This window comes from Bombus flavifrons, chromosome 12 (assembly GCF_040668555.2).
Source record: "Bombus flavifrons isolate JBK064 chromosome 12, iyBomFlav1_principal, whole genome shotgun sequence".
In the NCBI taxonomy this organism is placed as follows: domain Eukaryota; kingdom Metazoa; phylum Arthropoda; class Insecta; order Hymenoptera; family Apidae; genus Bombus; species Bombus flavifrons.
This window is the reverse complement of record NC_138453.1, coordinates 5,645,424-5,662,802: the sequence shown is the minus strand read 5'-3', so window position 1 is coordinate 5,662,802 and position 17,379 is coordinate 5,645,424. Positions and strand designations below refer to the sequence as shown.

At 41.9% G+C, this 17,379-nt stretch overlaps 1 long non-coding RNA gene across 3 annotated transcripts in view; it reads right to left on the bottom strand.

The window, feature by feature from the left end:
• LOC138185606 (uncharacterized) overlaps positions 1–17,379 on the bottom strand; it is a 40,032-nt gene that overhangs the window by 16,295 nt on the left and 6,358 nt on the right. For all 3 annotated transcript variants that reach the window (XR_011174675.1, XR_011174676.1, XR_011174677.1), the window contains exon 2: positions 317–10,483. This is a non-coding gene — a long non-coding RNA (uncharacterized LOC138185606). The remainder of the gene's footprint in view (positions 1–316; positions 10,484–17,379) is intronic.

Here is a 17,379-nt window from a genome sequence, read left to right as displayed (position 1 = left end):
CCAACCGTTGGCATACGTAAAGTTCTCAAGACCGATGATCTAATCAATTCTCAAGGCTTTTCATTAAAATCTAATTGACATATTACCGTCTTCCTCCGTATCATCGAGATTTCCTTGAAACATACCTGGTTCCTAGATTTTATATTGCAATTTCATAAATTGATAGCTGTCAATTAACTACATAAATGAGGCGTAGGATTATCTAAGGATATCTTCGATTGATAGAAACGAAGATGTACGTTAGAAACATCTAGCCAAGATTTCCACTTTTGATATCGAGTTTTGTTATAAAACTGTTCATTTAAGGGATAACTACCTGGTAATCCTCTTCTTCTTCAAGCCATTTCTCTCGGAGGAATATCAGGCTTCGTTCTCTTCTGCATATCGCGCATGTAGATGTATATGGGAATCGGTCGAGTGTTTTCAGCGTCGATCCGTGACGCAACAGCATCATCTACATAATTAATAGAACCGTTTATGCGTCTACGTGTAGCTACAAACAGGGCTGGCATGTAGTTAATACATCGTGTCGGGCGATCGCGCGCGATTATGATTTCATTGCTAAAAGCTATATGAGCTTTATCGGGCCATATAAAGGCATTATCAAGCGTGTATCCAGCCATTAGCTGAACACACGCGAAAACAAATAAACAACATGGAAACTGAAAACATCAAACGCGATCCGTTCACATCGACTTTCTTTATGCATATAATATAATAATGTTAAAGTATCGTACGACTTGTAATATTTATTATATTGTGATTAAAATGTAACAAATTATCTCTTTGACGTGGGACAACCACTTACGATTATTAATTCTCGTTATTTTTAAACGATCGTAGCATTTTCGTCGATGTCTTCATCATAGGCAGTTCCGTTTCTTTAACCTTGGTACACGAAGAACTATGAAAGACGTATCGACCGCTATGGTGGCGCCATCTCTTCAGGAAGTGGCGAACCAAACTCTCGTGCATACCAGAATCGGTTCGTGCCGGCGGAACAGAGGCTTTATCTCACTTTATACGGCACTCCATAAAACCTCCAAGTACCATGGCCCGCATATACAAGTCATATTCGCGTCTGAGACTTTGATCGAAGTTTCGTTAACGAAACTGCATTTTAAGTATCGCGAAAGAACCTCTAACGTTACGATTTATACACTCAGAATCGAAGGATGTTCGCCTGATTCGTCAGAATGGACCTAATGGCATGTACCTCGGCTAATTGGGTCCTCGATTTTAAACATAATTCCGTATCTTAATGCAGAACGGAATATCGAGTAGTCGATTGCTAGCAATAACCCTCATTATGTACTTCCTTTTCATAATATCAAGTGGTTTACAATTTACCAGAACCGCTCGAACGCTTATTCCGAATATAATCAACTTCCACGAAACAAATATCGTACTTTTCGACTATCAAATTTTCCATCGATAATTTTAATTACGTGAGAGACTTTACGTTCGAAAACATTAATTTAAAGCATAAAGTCTGGTATATTAATATAAATAGAGAAAGTTAAAAATAACATTCATATATTTCTAAAATTCTCAGCCTCACCCAATATCACCCACATTGCGTATTCCGTTGAATAAATATTTCAAGGAAACCCGATTATATGTTTACGGAGAAATCTCTGCGCCTCCTTAGCAGCACCAAAGATTTAAATTATTCCATCGAATGAATACTTCCATAAAATCATATATAAATTTACAAAGAAATTTCTATCTCATCCAACAATAGCCAAGATCCAGATCACTTCACCGAACAAGTATTTCGAAAGGATACAAAGAATATATTCGCAAAGATCCAAATCACATCACCAACGAAAGTAATTCATATCTCCATAGAGAAATTGCTAGCCTCGCCCAAGGCTCAAATTACTCCACCGTTAAATAAATACTCCAAGAATGAAATTTATCGTCGATTTAGATCACTACGAATAAATGTCCACATGCTCATTGACCAAAATCGTCGAATGCAGGGACCACGCTCGAGCGTCTCTCTCAGCGTCGATGAGAAAATTCGTGTCCCATAAAAGTCAAAAGCTTGACGTGACGCAATCACTATTTCATTTTCGCCATAGTCGAACTTGGTAAAGATTGGCCGCGACAAGAGGTCCGAAGAATGTCGACGGTCGTTTTCTCCGTGCACGTATAGGCGACATCGCGGAGCTGGCGCGTATAAAAGAATCGCGGCGGAGAGCAACTTAGAAGGCGACGACGTCTGTTTAAAGTCGTCCCACGGGCACCTACAATCCTGTTGGAAAGGACCAATGACCGAACGGGGGCCCATGGAAGGAGCCAATCGTGCTATAGGAACGCGCGGTATCCAGGACTCTCGGTAAAAACCATCAAACGAAGCCGCCGGCATTCACGGAAAGCAGCGACCCTGCTGCACCCTCTCTTCGACCGTGTCCACCTTGCGTCCTTCCTGCTGCATCGACCGCATTTTTTCCGTTGCCATCGATCGTGCCGTTCACCGTACGCGAAAAAGATCGTTCGGGGGAAAGGAAAGTAATCCCGGTACGCGGGATAGTGCTAAAACTCGACGTAGCGGTATCTCGCGATGCACTCGTCCGTTCTTCATCCTTTTATGTTCGCTCTGATTCTGATTCCGAGAGACTGATTCGTTTAAATCAGATCGGAATTTGCAGCGTGTTATTCGGTTGCGTTATTGCGAGAGCATTTCTATCGTGCGTCTATGCAAATGTTCTGGTTATCGAATTTTATGAACTAGGTTCCTCGACATGAGGATGGAAAGTTGGATTTACTTCCTGGGGAAACTGGAAGAAAGCACGAAGCGAAGGTATAAAACGTTTATCGGTCGTTTTGTTAGCGACGATTCGCTGCAGCGAATTTTAGATCATCAGTGTCAATAAACCGCAATTTTACTGAAATGAAAGGATTTCAGAAAGTTCCCTTTCACTCTTCGTTTCTTCGGCCTCTGACTGGGAAATGGTATTTGCTCCATATCTGGTGAACGTTTCCCTTTTTCCGACGGATGGCGATATCGCAAGGGTTTTGTGATAGACGCTCGCTGCTTAGACACTTAGGACGTGTTATAATTTATTAGCTGAATTCGCAATTGTTATGTAAGAATGTACAGCTGGACTTCTTCTTGTCCCGTCGACTGCATTCTCGCCGTCGCATCCATCATGCCGTTTACTGGAAAAAGCCCCGTGAAATGAAGACAACCGACGCGACGACCGGCGATGGTTAATGTATTATTCTTCTCATCCCGTTATGGTGTTGTTTTCTTGCTAAGTTCTTGCATTTAGCGCCGATTATCATTAATACGATTAACACGAGCTTAATTCGTCCGAATAAATAAAATACATAGTCATAGTAAAGAAACAGAAAAATTAATATTCCCGGTAATATTAATAAACAAAAATCGTCTGCTTAACACGATAATAACGGAAGAAAATTCCAAACACGAGTACAACTCTTGGAATAAATAATGGTAAAGGAAGAGTCTTAACGATCATCGGACGATCCAAGGAGTGTCTTTCATTTCAACCTCCAAATCTCGAACCCGAAGACAGTCCTCGATGGACTGTCATTACGAGAAAATAAGGCGAGCTCTAATGTTAGGGGTCTGTGGAACTGGTTCGGTTTCAAAATTCTCAGCAATGGAACAAAGGACTGTCACAAGCACGCCATGTACTACCGAATCACAAATCACAAGAATATAACAAGAAAATTGAGAAAAATAAATTACGAATGTTAAATGAAAGATAGCGGGTCGTATTGAAATTGCAGATTCTGATAAATAGGCAAACCATAACAGCGTGATAGCCAATGGGGATAATAAAACTGTTGTTTACGATGCGAAAAAGTTGCGCAAAAAGGCTTATCGCACGCTGTGTATTTCTGTCGATCGAAGGGATTCACCGGTGTCTTTTTACTTCTGTTTTCCGCGCACCAAATTGCTGTCCGATAATTTACGAGAAACCAAGGCTTACCACGGTATTCACTTAGCACCACTTACGCCACCGGTACGTAATTGCATAGATCAATTAGGCTGTCCTTGCTGTTAAATTCAAGCGGAATTAGCCGGCAGCAAGACTAACGCTTTTACGCTATCTGGAAGAATGCGTTTACTATAATGAACCACTCATTCCGATTCTCCTGCAACGTCTTAATTTGTATACAAAGGCTAAAAGGACAAACAATATTTAGAATTTACACTTGCATCGCGCGATAGTGCACATCGATGGTTCGATTATCACAAAGATCAGACTCATTACTCAACTGTTGATTTTTATGTATTTATGAAAAATTTGAGAGCACGCAAAAACATAATGAAATGTCCAAAGTGCAGTACCTTTTCTAATATTAAGTAGTCGAAAGAAATCTTTGCTTAGGTTTCATTTCTTCAATCGTGTTTATATAAAAATATAAATTTTCCTAAATATCAGTCTACTCGTTACGTATACCTATGAACTTCCTGATACATCATCTATCCTTGATTGAAGTAAAAATTTAACATGTCGCTAGCAGCAGTACAAAGCTACTACAGAGGCAAAGATAAAAAGAATAACTATACTACGATGAAGAGGAATAAAAATCTACAGTTTTGTTACAACTGTGCAATTTTCAGCTTTCGTCTCTGGCTTCCATTGCTAGATACTACGGGTATAGTTTATCATTTTCGTTATCTTCCGATCGTCACGTCCGCGACACGGGCTACGTTTTATGAATTATTATTAGATTATACCAATGGAATGACACGATATCCCACGACTTGTGGGTTCACGGTGAGCAAGTGCACAACAATGTTGAACCACCGTCGTGTTGGTGTAATTAAGATAAGAATAATGAACTTCTAATGGGCACTCATCGACGAAATGTAGGCATAAAACGACTATAGAGAAGATTAGAAAAGTAGAACGTTTACGTCGCTTATTTAGTTAATTATTTCGCGTTGCGTAATAGACAGCTCTGTCGTGACGATGCATACCCGTTGTGAAAATAGTAACTTATGCAATGTAAAACTCATCGGTAAATATTATCAATCGACACGGCGAGGATCGATAAATTCAGAACGGAAGCTAACACGTATAGCAAATTGTACACGCTTCCTGTCTTCTTAATTGCATATTATGCAACAATATACGAGTGTAAGTACGTTTGAATTAGTAACCTGGCCAACAATCGATCAAGCATAAAGACGTTAAATTGTTTCTTCGCGCTACTTTTTTAGTAAATTGACATCATCATTGGAAAAAGCTGTAATTTCAGTCATCGATTCACAAGGTGAGGATAATTGATGTATCGTCTGCTTGAATGTAACATGATGTTTTTGGAATAAATTATTCCTCCTTTGTAAAATATTTTCCATATTTATAATTACGTTTAAAACATACATAATTTTCGTTGAATATAAAGAACACGTGTTGTCGATGGTTCATCGTTATTTGATCCTCGTCATCATCTCTCGGTAGATCGTTAGGAGGCATCTTCCGGTTCCGTAGGGAGTCGACAAGAGCCGGACAAAACACCATAAACCATATTAAGCAGACTCATAAACTGCGCCTTATATGTGCCGACACATACCGTCTGATTTCAAATCCCGGGAAGCAGCTCGATCAAGCTGCTTCTGCCTTGATACACAGCCGGCGTGTGTCGTATAATATATATTTATTGAGACAATAAACCGCAATTATGGCCATCATATAACTCGCTAACTAACCCTTTCGTAGTCTCCCTTCTCTTTTCTTTTCTCGATATAGAAAAAGGATTTTTTGGTATCTATCGCTGGCGCCTCTAGAGTGATGAAAAATTTCTGCACAAAAATATCAAGTAAGATAATCACTTGAATGACGATCTTCCTTCTTTCCTTCTTTAACTCACTGATTTTCTACTTCTCTCCTTTCCTGTGCTGTCCTTAATAAAAGAGATAAACGAGAAAAGATTTTTGTGCAATCATAGCCGGCGCCTTTAGCCTATTGAAGAAATTTCTTCACGAAAGAATTAAACGCAAAACCGTGTTTGAGCTACAACTTTTTAAATTCAATCTGTTTTTAACCCATCAATTATCTCGGAATCTCTCCTATTTTTCCTAATACGTATTTTTTCCTAATACGAAGGTGAACGAAAGAAAATTTTTGCGGTACAGCATCACCGACGATTCCTCTCTATAAAAGAGTTAATGCTAGTTAAAGTTAAGAAATTCTTTGAATGGCAATTTTTTAAGTCAAATTCTCTTTCGTAAGAAAGTTTGTTTTCAGCTAATAGAACAAACGATTATTCTTGTTGATCGTTTAACAGCGAAACAACATCAGGATCAACGAATTAATCTGAGCCTAACGACGAGCTCGTTCAGGAGAGAAAGAGACAAAGACCACGAGACCCTGGAGCCCACAGCTTCGGCCAACGGATTTAATGATTATTACCGCGCCGATGATTGCACCATAAAACAACATATTGCTGTACCTGGAACTCCACGGCGATGAAACTTCGGCTAGCTCGTATAACCTCCGGGGCGATAATAGACCTGCCCTCGTTTCCGGTTGTTCTCTACGCGCCGCCGTCGATGCTGCACTCGAAGGTGCAAACGTCACGGTTTTACCAGTCGAACATGCTCGAGAACAAAGTTTAGAAAATGGTCGAAGGTGTGACGAGTTTGTATGAACCAAACATCGAAGGAGAAAAACATGGGTGAAATACTACAACGACTATGGTAGTCCAGTTTTCCTGATTTCACTCGTTCGTTTCGCATTTGCTATCAAGTCAGAGCTGTACCTTTTGAAGAACGACTTCCCAAACGTGGTTCGAAGTTTATTAATTGACTGCATTTCCATGCAAATTCACGTCATTGAGAACATTATAAAATCATTGTTGTACGAGACACGTAAAAATATGTTGATAGCGAACAGGACGCGTATAAATTTTGGGGTTCGTATACGCATTTTCTGCCAATCTCCGTAGAAGATTGTTCCAACTATCGATATCATACAAAGCGCTATATTTTCGATATTTTATATATTTTCTTCGTATCACGAGCGCTCTGTACAATTTTGTATTTTCAAATTTCTTATAAATGCGTAAAAATCCGCATTCTATTTGTTAATACTCGCATGATACACGTTTCCAAGAAGGTTGTTGTTTTTTCTGAACGAATTCGCGGGAAGACTGGACGTGTGGGTGCCACGGCTCGGGTCTCGAATCACACGAAACCCTACGGTTTCGCGGGAATGAGGTAGGCCGTCCTACGCGCGATTTCCGATGAATTTTTAATTTTCCCCAACGTACCAAAGCCCCGTATTAGTCAACACACAAAGACTGGCTCCGTATCGCGTGTAAACGCGAGCCGTATATTCAATTAATTCAGGGCGGATGTTGTAGGCCGGCGATACAGCGCAGGGGTCGCTCCTCATTCTCGAAACAGGAGAACAACCGCGTACACAGTGTGGTTAATTAATGGGAGTGAAGACAGAAAGTATGCACGCTTGTACTGCACACAACAGAGAGGCAAGAAAACACACTGGCGAGATGTTGGCCGGCCTTTCTCAATGACAACGATCCCTGCTGATGAAAAACGAGTCGAAAGCTCGATTATAAAAAGGAAAACATAGTATACGATAATTACAAATTAGCACCTTGCTTTCAATGGCGTTAAGAACTTATGTTTTCACCCTCTTGTTTCTACGAAAGTTGTGTGGTTGCACACAATATTTAGCTCTTCGTAAATCTTTCAATTTCTGATAAGAAGAAAAATATAGTGCATAATACTAGAAATTAACATCTTTCCTGTCACGATAATAGAAAATTAAGTTTTATTAACCTTGCCGGTTCTATGAGAATTGTACGCTTACATATTCAATCCATCGAGAATAATTCAATTTCCTTGAGAAAAGATTTTTCATTTTTATTAAAAAAGGTTTCAAATATTTGCTTTAACGTAGCGTTTTATAATAATAGAATAGAAACACTGATAAGTGTTCCAGAAGTTTTGTACGTTTTTTGAAAATCGAGAACAGCAGAAGATTTACACTTGAATATAAATGACCCACTTTGTCTAAAGAGTCTGTAAAATATATGGTTATGGAGGATTGAAGTTGTACGAAGTAGAATAGGACTTCGTCAGACAGTAATGGTAGAATTACAGAGAAGGTTCAATCGATTCGCTTCTAGTTCAAAAATCTTTAAATAAATCACTCGTCTGTCACGTAATATCTATCAAAAAAGTTCAAGACAAATGTTCGTGATTATTAAGAAAGAGTTCACAGAAGTAAAGTATTCCTTTGCGTAATTTAAAAAAATTCAAGGGTCGGCATGAAGTTCCCAAGAACCCACTTGGACACAGGTGCAATTTTTCTTTGACCCATATTTATGACTTTAAAACTCTCCATAAAAAAAGAAACTAAACCTTCCGTTTGAACGGAAAAGAATGAAAGATAAACGGCGTCAAATTGTCGCATGTTCGAAGGGACAATCGAACGCGGCGGACAAAGGACAAGAACAATCCTGAAAACCGGGACAAAGAGTCAGGGAAGAAGGGACGAAACGTCTCGACAAGGTGAACTGCGTGGAAAGGAGGCAATAGCGATCGTAGAAACGGGCGCAATGCCACAAGAAACTGACTGACTAACTGGTAATTAGCATATTTCCAGAATATTTCGGTGGCACGCGATGTTCCGGTAACTCGTTCCGAAAATGCGAGGCCCTCTTTGTTCGGATTCCAGTGAAATAGGCGGCTCGACGAATACATACGATATAGTATACCAATTCTATTTTAATACCTCTAAATATGATCGCGAATTCAGTTCAGGAAACTATTCTACTTTTCTTTCCAACTTCTTTCTTCGTCCAATCGGTTTTCATATTCGTTCAAGAATATTCAATTCAGGAAACTATCCTTCCTTTCGATCTTCTTTCTTCAATCATTTTTCATATTCGTTGAAGAATAATTCCTATCTTGTGCAATGCATTAGACAAGTACGATATAGCTATAAAATCTAGCAATATTATTTCAATATATCTTCAAATGTAATCGCAAATTCAATTTAAGAAACTCTCTTTCCTCCCTCGTAAACTCCTTTCTCCATCCAATCATTCTTTCTACTTGGTCAAGAATTCCTCCCTCTGTCTATTTTATCGTTGCAATCGATCTTGCAAAATCAGCCAAGGTCGATATCCTAACCGATCATTCGCGGAATAATCATTCTTTCATCGACGGTGGCCGATTATCCGTGTCGGTAATTGAGCTTAATTGGCCATCGATCTACGTACGATCTTCGGGTGGATCTCTGTGTTTTCCCGGCGGTGGCATTCCAGGCCAGCGTACAGTCGACAAAGAGAGATCGTTTCGTTACGAGCCGTGATTATTATAACGCTAATGACACGATGACTCAATTAGAAGGCAACGTCCAATCGGAATTCAGGCGCCTAGCGTCTCCGATTGTCTCCGTACGCCCATTCACGATCTTAAAGCCGTACTTCTAAGCGGCGGAGCATGATTTCATTTTCTATTCGACTCATCCTGTGCGACGCCGAGTCGCACGTGGGCCGAACGATCGTTGGAGGAGCGTGGCATCACGAATCTACCGTAGCAAGCGAACGCAGATCGTATCTGACATTATGCGCACGCTATTAGGATGATTAACGGTACTCGTGTGTAATCGAGTCACGGGGTATTGTCCGTCGAGTGTCACCGTTCAATCTCATCTTCCTTTTCGATCGGGTAAGGTGTGACCCAACGACGCTTTCTCGTCTATTGCAGCTCCTTTTCTCGTTTTTTGATTACTATAATGGCATAGAATAAATCTCTCTCTTTCTCTCTGGTTTTTCGTGGGCGAAGCTACCGCTTTATTTTCCAGTTACTCGCAATTAAAGTGTAAGAAATGATACACAGTTTGCACGATAATGGTTAGTCATTAATCCAAGTGGAAGGATTCCCAGAGTTATCACTGGGGGAAATAAATGACACTTTTTTTCATCGAAACCATGTCAGAAAATAGTGCACGCTCTCCATCAATCACTCGGTTGCGTTGTGCAATAATGTTCTCGATAGAAATCTTCAAACCCGGCTCGCCAGTCATTTTCTGAAACATCTAAACATCGTTATTCGTAATCCGTCAAATGGATGATGTAAATCAATCGTAGGGAACACCGAGCCATGTTTCGACGTGCGAGGATTGACGTGGCAGAAAGCTGTTCGCGGCGAGGAGCAAATTGTAACGTCTGAATCGTCGTTCGTAGCACGCACCGGATTCACGATTTTCGTCTCGGGACCAACGTGTACGTTCAATCTTCGTTCTCTCTTTTATATTTCCTTTTTCTTCTGACACAGAGAGCGAGCTCATACCCACGTTGGTAAGTAAGAAACGAGATCCTTCGTTCCGATTTACAGGTCGATAATTTCGTGGCTCGCGCTCTTCTGGGAAAACCGCGGAGACCGACCGCTTTCACTCCACGCCATTTACGATTGGTTCAAGGTTCTCGTTCTCTTTTTTCCTCTGTCCCTGTGCTGCACCTGCAACAGGAAAGAACACGGAAACGTGATTGCTGTGTCGGCGCCCTGCACATGCAACGTCTCTTTCTCTCTTTCTCTCTCTGTATTTTTTCTTTTTGTCTGCTAACGACGAATATGAAGTACGAAAAGGAGAGAATAAAGCAAAAATAAAATAGAAAGAGAAATATCCTTTAACGAGACAAAAGAGCAAAACGAGGGTTCCAGAATATTCCTCTTTTTTACTTCCAGAGAGGAGGACTGTTCATTACCGCATGCTGTGAAAAATAAAATTAATTGGTCATGAACTTACAAACAAGCCCTAATCGCTGTCTTATATCGCGGCAGGAAAACACGTAGCTCGTTGGCCGCGTGAAAAGTAAAAAAAGAAAGAGAAGGAAAAAGAAGAAATGTGAAAGGCACGAGTTTGAGGAAAAACGCGCGCTCCGATAACATTGGTTTGCATTGAAGAGGAAGGTGGCAGCTGATGTGGCACGCGATCTGAAAATTACGGTCACCATCGATCAATAGCCGCAAAAAGGAATCAACGAAGTTCCTGCGCGGACTGCATCAATGGCTACGTTCCTTTCCTTCCCTTCACGGCTTCGTTTTGGTGCATTTGGTGCGACGATCACCTCAACGAACGTCTCGCGTTGCCGTTCGAGCGCGGTCATATTCTACTTCGCAGAAATGGAACAGAAACTTGGTACTCGAAGCTATTCCAATGTGTACCGTTTCTCGTTAAATCAATTCTTTTAATGGATCGTAACAGTGTGTGAAACATTGATTAATAATGTGATACCGTTGTATCTAATTAATAATTAACGGTATCAATGCGCTCGTCCATGTAGAGATCGTGTGGATTAATCGGACTTAGGATGGGGCACGCGAAAAACACATTGTCACGTGATTGTTATTCCGGAGTAAACGACAGAATCACGCGATAGCGGGAGGAATCTGTCGCTTGTGTTTATCAATCCTCCGTTTTATCCTCTTTGTTACATCTAGAATTCAACGAAGATTCACGAATGTTGATAATTATCCTTTGAATTACAAGCAGAATTGCGTAACGTCATGTAAAGCTACTATAAGATAGATCAGGTTCTTTTTTTGTTCCCTTTTTTTTTTTGTCTGACCAAATTTTCTGTGAAATCATTAGCCTGGCTATTGATAATTATCTGTAATGGTTAGATCCGTGGTATCGACAATCCCGCAAATTTTTTCGTCTTCGACGAGCTCTTCTACTTCCCACGTGTTTCAACGTACCCCGTAATTTCTTGTACTCGAAAGGAATTGCGAAACGCTTTGTTCGGTATTGACAGAGGAGAAGGAGATTGCGCGCAGCACGGTTAAGCAGTAACACAGAAGAATGTAATTAGAGTTCTCGACATATCGATGGCCGATAACCCGATTATTAGGACAGGAGCAACAGAGGCTGCTGCGAAGTGAAAAGCCAAGCCAACGATGTTGCTGCCTGTAACGAGGCATCGATAGAAACATTTTCTACCCGAAACGGTTCCTCCAAGCTCGCAAGTCAATCGAATCTCGGGAATTATCAAACTATGTGGCTACATCGAGGTTATCGCGTAGTTGCAATTTAGAATGAACTTTCAGCCACATTCGATCATTTTTCCTACGTAATCACGAACCCTCGATGATCTTCAGAAACGATCAACTAATAACATCTTCATACTGCAAACTATAAATGTTGGAACCAACCTATAAATAAATGTAGGATGGCTTTCAAAAGCACAAAATAGAATGAATATTTCAAAACCTTCCAATGAACATACGAGGCGGTTTTAAAGATAACCAAGTTTCGATAACTAGCTCTGCCACCCCCACTTACACTCGCGATAGCGGTTTATCTTGGCGTTTCACGTGGTCCTAAAACGAAGGCAATGCTAAGTATATAGTGGACAGGCTTTCGTCGACAGCGAGCAGCATTGGAGGGGCGAAGGAGTCGATGATGGAGCGACGAAAGTAGAAGAAGAAGAAGAAGAAGGAGGAGAAGGAAGAGAAGAAAAAGAAGAAGAATAGGAAGAAGAAGAAGAAGAAGAAGAAGCAGACGAAGAAGAAGAAGGCGACGACGGCAATGAAGAAGAAAAGAAAAAGGAGGAGGAGGAGAAGGTTGGAGAAAAAGTGTAGATAGAAAAAAAAGAGGAGGTAGAAGAAGAAGAAGAAATGCCTAACGCCGATCGAAGAGACGGAGCCCCACCTCTTACGAGAGCGATGCCGTGCCGGGACAGGCCCGTCGAATGTTAAGGAGACGCGGGGAGCGAACATAACCTCACCTAACCTAACTTCACCTCCACTCTCGGAGGCCGCCGTGCGGCCGGCGATCCCGCGTATGATTTCCAGTCGAGCTCTCATTGGTCGACTGGTCTGTGCGCGGTTACCGCCTTCGCCATTAAACAAAACCTTGCGAGAAGAGAGCGAAATTAAAAAACGAAGGGTCCCAGGCCCTCCTCGATACGTTCTCGACCTTGCCCCGACACTGTTTCGGTACCTCTAAGCCAATTGCGATTGCCTCGCGACGTGTCGATTCACTTACGCACCCCGTCAATTCAACTCGATTACTCTCGTCTCCTCTTTGTCTTCTCTTAAGCTTCAACCGAGGCGCAAAGTGATTCCATAAGGATTTCTACCGTAGAAAGCAAAAATAAAATTTGATCTCATATTGGATTCGAAGGGGTTGTAGAATTATTCGATGGTAAGTATATTTAAATATAAATAATGTCATTGTTTTAATAGCTTTGGAGCAGAAAGAGTTTTAAGGAAGAACTTGTTAGGCGTGGATACTAGTTCTTCTGTATACCTACGCTAAGTGATACTACAGAAATAAATGAAACTTAAATTTCCTAACTCTTAATTAAAATACAGTGAACTTAGAGAAAGTTAATGATAGGAAGTATGTACGCAATACTAAGTTCATGAATCGCTACTTGTTAGTCGAACGAGTCCAAAACCTGGAATGTTATACGTTCTAAGGTTTCTAAAGATCTACGAATCATCCCTCTGATACGCAAATCTCGTTACCCTCGAGCTTGATTACGAGACTTAACGAGAACGTCACGACGCTCTCTTCCTATCCCAAGACAGCTGGTCGGCTGGAAAGGTTTCGTTGGTCAATTTTCTGGCCGACAGATTCGCGAATCCACGTCGCGAATATGCTCCCTCTATCTAAGCCCTCTGCCTCACCCTCCGTCCCTCTCTCGTCTCTTTCTCGCCACAGTTCAGACTCTCTCTCTTACTTTCTCCTGTTGCCCCGTAATTGATATTATTATGGGCCGGTGAGGCCCTCCCATTACGTTATAAATGTTACACGGGTCGATTACCGCTCTTTGTTCCGGACATGCTTACAATGTCCGCGAACAATGCTGGACCCTCTTCCTCCCCCGCCACAATCTTTTTCTCCTCCAGCAACTCTTTCCACGGGCGGCATCGCACATGAACGTAGAGGACAGCGACGTCGACGACGTCGAGGAGTTAACCCTCGATTTAACCGACGCGAAGATACGCAGATAAGAAAGGATCGGAGCGGATTGCTCGTTGGCCCACGAGTGGTGAATGGTATACGTTCGACCACCCTGACACGATGTTGCAAATAAACAAATTTCTACGCGATACCTTAGTTTCTCTAAATTATGGAAGAAATAAAGAAAGTTTCAGATAGAATATTTTCTCATACTTTTCGAAGGAATTCGTATATCTTAGATGGGACCGAGGATGGTTGCACGTGGCTTGCTCCCCCGGCCGCCATCTTAAGATGGATCCAAGGCAGGACCTGCTGCTCTTCTACTTTTTTTCATGCTCCGTTCGTCGTCCTAATCATTGTTATTACGAGCGGTCGCCCGTTCGCACACGTGCTTTTTTTCTTCTTCGTTCATCCCCCTTGCATCCCTCGGTGCTCCTTTTCTCCCCCCGTGGCCCCCTTATCCATGCGATAGATTTCGGTCAGGCCAATTACATTTTTTCCTTGGCCGTGGAAGGAATAAAACTATGATACGGATCGGTATCGCGCCCGTTCCCCACCTGCCTCGTATCGGCGTAACCTCAAAAGAATCTGCCCGTTTGCAGTAAAAAAATGAACAAGTCGTAGGCGCGACAGACACGCTTGATTCTAATAATCATACGGCCGGTTCATTATCTCATGACCCGGGCTGGGCGTAGCAACTTTTAATGTGTACGCGGGCGCGTTAAGTTTGATGGCCGCCCGTAAAATCGTCGCGGAAGATACCGATGGCGCGGCAAGCAATTTACGCTCATATCGAATCGGGAACATAATCTCGTAGAAAGGAAAAGGAGTGGCGAAAGTGTAACAATTTCAGAGAAGGTTTAAAATTATTTCAACAATTGGCCAGTTGAAGAAAGCCATAGGTGCTATCAGCTGTGTGCTCGCCTTTCTAGATTTATTTTCCAGCTAGATTGGTATAGTTGAAAGTAACCTATCTTTAGCGTAATTTTTATAATCATTCGAATGTCTTTATGAAGGGATTTTAGAAAGGCTCGGAGGTTGCGATTGGGACGAAACTGTAACACTCGATATCTATGTGTCGTATAAAATATTGGGATCTTTAACCACATAATCTTTAACAGTAGAACTACCAAAGTTACAATTTTTACAGTTACAATTTTACGATCAGTTACAAACAAAAAGTTACAATTGGAACAGTAGAACGAAATCTATCGAGGTGGTAGATTTCAAATTTCTTGCGTTTCTACGTGCAGGCCATTTCAGTAAGATTAACGAGATGGTAAAATTATTGAGATGGAAACTTGGCTCACATCATTTTAATTCTCACTTCTATCAGCGTATGGTATATTTAGATATATACTCTGTTATCAACTATTTTAAGATTAACTTTTTCTGATAAAAAGGGAAGAATCACCCTGTAAATTTGATTTCTCTTGTCCGTCCCTATCACATCCCTAAAGCTTCATATCGAAGAAAACATTATACAAGAACGATATACTGCATCATACAAGAGCAAAATGTACAAAACGCCGCGACAGATGATCGGTACGATGGAGCTTTCTCTCGACACGCTTGAAATTGACCGCGCAATCCTCCGATTCCGGACGTTTCTGTGTGAAACGAGGGGAGGGCGTGCCGACTTTCTTGCAAAACGCAATTCCGCCGGCAAGAAAGTGGAGCGCGCTCGTTGTAATGTATTCACGCGATTTTCTGCTCGTCGTTCTGTTTCTTTCACCCTCCTTCCTTTCATCTCTCACTGTCTGTTGCTCTCCTTACCGAGTGGAGGATCGTTAAAAATGCCCGAAAGCGCGCGTTTCGGCTTTCCGCGAAGTATATTTCGCGATAGAAACGACGTACACGACCGACACTCGCCGCGTAAAAACCGCGATACGAACCGAGAGGAAGAGAGAAAGAGAACGGGAAACAAAAAGAGAGAAAGAGGGTAGAAGAGGAGGAGGTAGGGGGGGGGGGGAAGGCGGACGAGCGGTGCAGTTATGTCACTATTAAAAACGCATTAATCCTGAATTCGCCTTGGATCGGGCCGGTCGCTTCGTGCGGACCCGTACGATTTAAGCGCTCGGTTTCCCGGCGCGCGATTTCACACGTTGCACGCGCATTATTGCTTCTCCTGGTTTTTACCACCCCTCCGTTTCAGGGGAATGGATTACTATCTTTCCGTGAAAATCATCGAGGTGAATTTTCAATACAATTTTCTTTTTTTTCTTTTTTTAGCACGGCATATCCACGTTAAAAACAAGGAAATAAAAACTATCAGATTTTTTTCAAGGGTGAAACGAGGAATTAGTGAGATTTTCAATTCGAGAATAGGAGAAATCGAGGAATCGATGTTCCACCCTTTTCCGTAGGAACTCGCCCGAATGGATGCAATATCACGAAAGCGCTAAGAGAACAACGACCAACGACGAACATCATGTTGCTGTACTCGAAAGCTCGGCGATGCAACGAAGCGGGGAAGCTGGAAGCTTCTAAAGTACTCGCCGCCGCTGCTAATGGCACTTCTCCGACCAACGAGGGGGAGATTTTAAGCTCGTTTCGCGGAAAAACTGTTGATTTTCCTTGAACGAGAAATTACTTTCTCGCGTTCGCTGCCCCTCCAGCTCCTCTCCATTCGTATTGTCGAAGAATCGATATTTAACAAGAAGCTTGATACGAAGCATAAAACGAAGAGACACGTAGCCTGTGTATAAGAACGTCCGTGTTTCTCTTCTATGCCGATCTACTGGAAATGAAAAATTTAAACACGCCGACATCGCGTTTCACATACTCGAAGAAGGATTCTTTTCCTTCTCCTCGATACACGCTTCGCTCGCCACGCCTATTAATGCCCTGAAAAGGTGTAATCGGATCGAAGACCGTCGAACGATCCGCTTTCTAGTCGGTTGTTTTTTTCAACCAATTAGAAAACCGAACGTAACGATGTCTCGTCTAATATCAGAGGGTTCGAGACGCTTCCCTGAAACGCCGTTTAATATCCATAGCGAGAAGAAGAGCAAAAGGACGTGTCCACCGTGTGCGTTGCCATAGATCGTGGTTGCCCTCGCGTAATGATGCTGCCTGTGAAAAGTATATCGGGATTCCCGAAACGAGAAAATAGTAAAAAACGAAAGGGAAAGACGAAAACGTAAGAGGATACGGATAAGCGAAGAAACGGGAGACCAGCAGAGGAGTCATCCGCCTTCCTAATTCGATCGAAGCCTCATTATGATCTTAGAGCTCGTCCCAGGGAACCTAGCATTAGTATAAACACGGATCGAGAGTACCATTATACGGCCCTGGTGGTGGCCCATTTTGAATACGAAAGGAGCAAAGATATTATGTTAATCGAGCCGACGATATTACAATATAGTATCGCCACGCTGTTCCCGGAGGCCGATCCCGTCCAGACTTTTCGCCTACTCGTCCCATATTCGCGACCACGTAT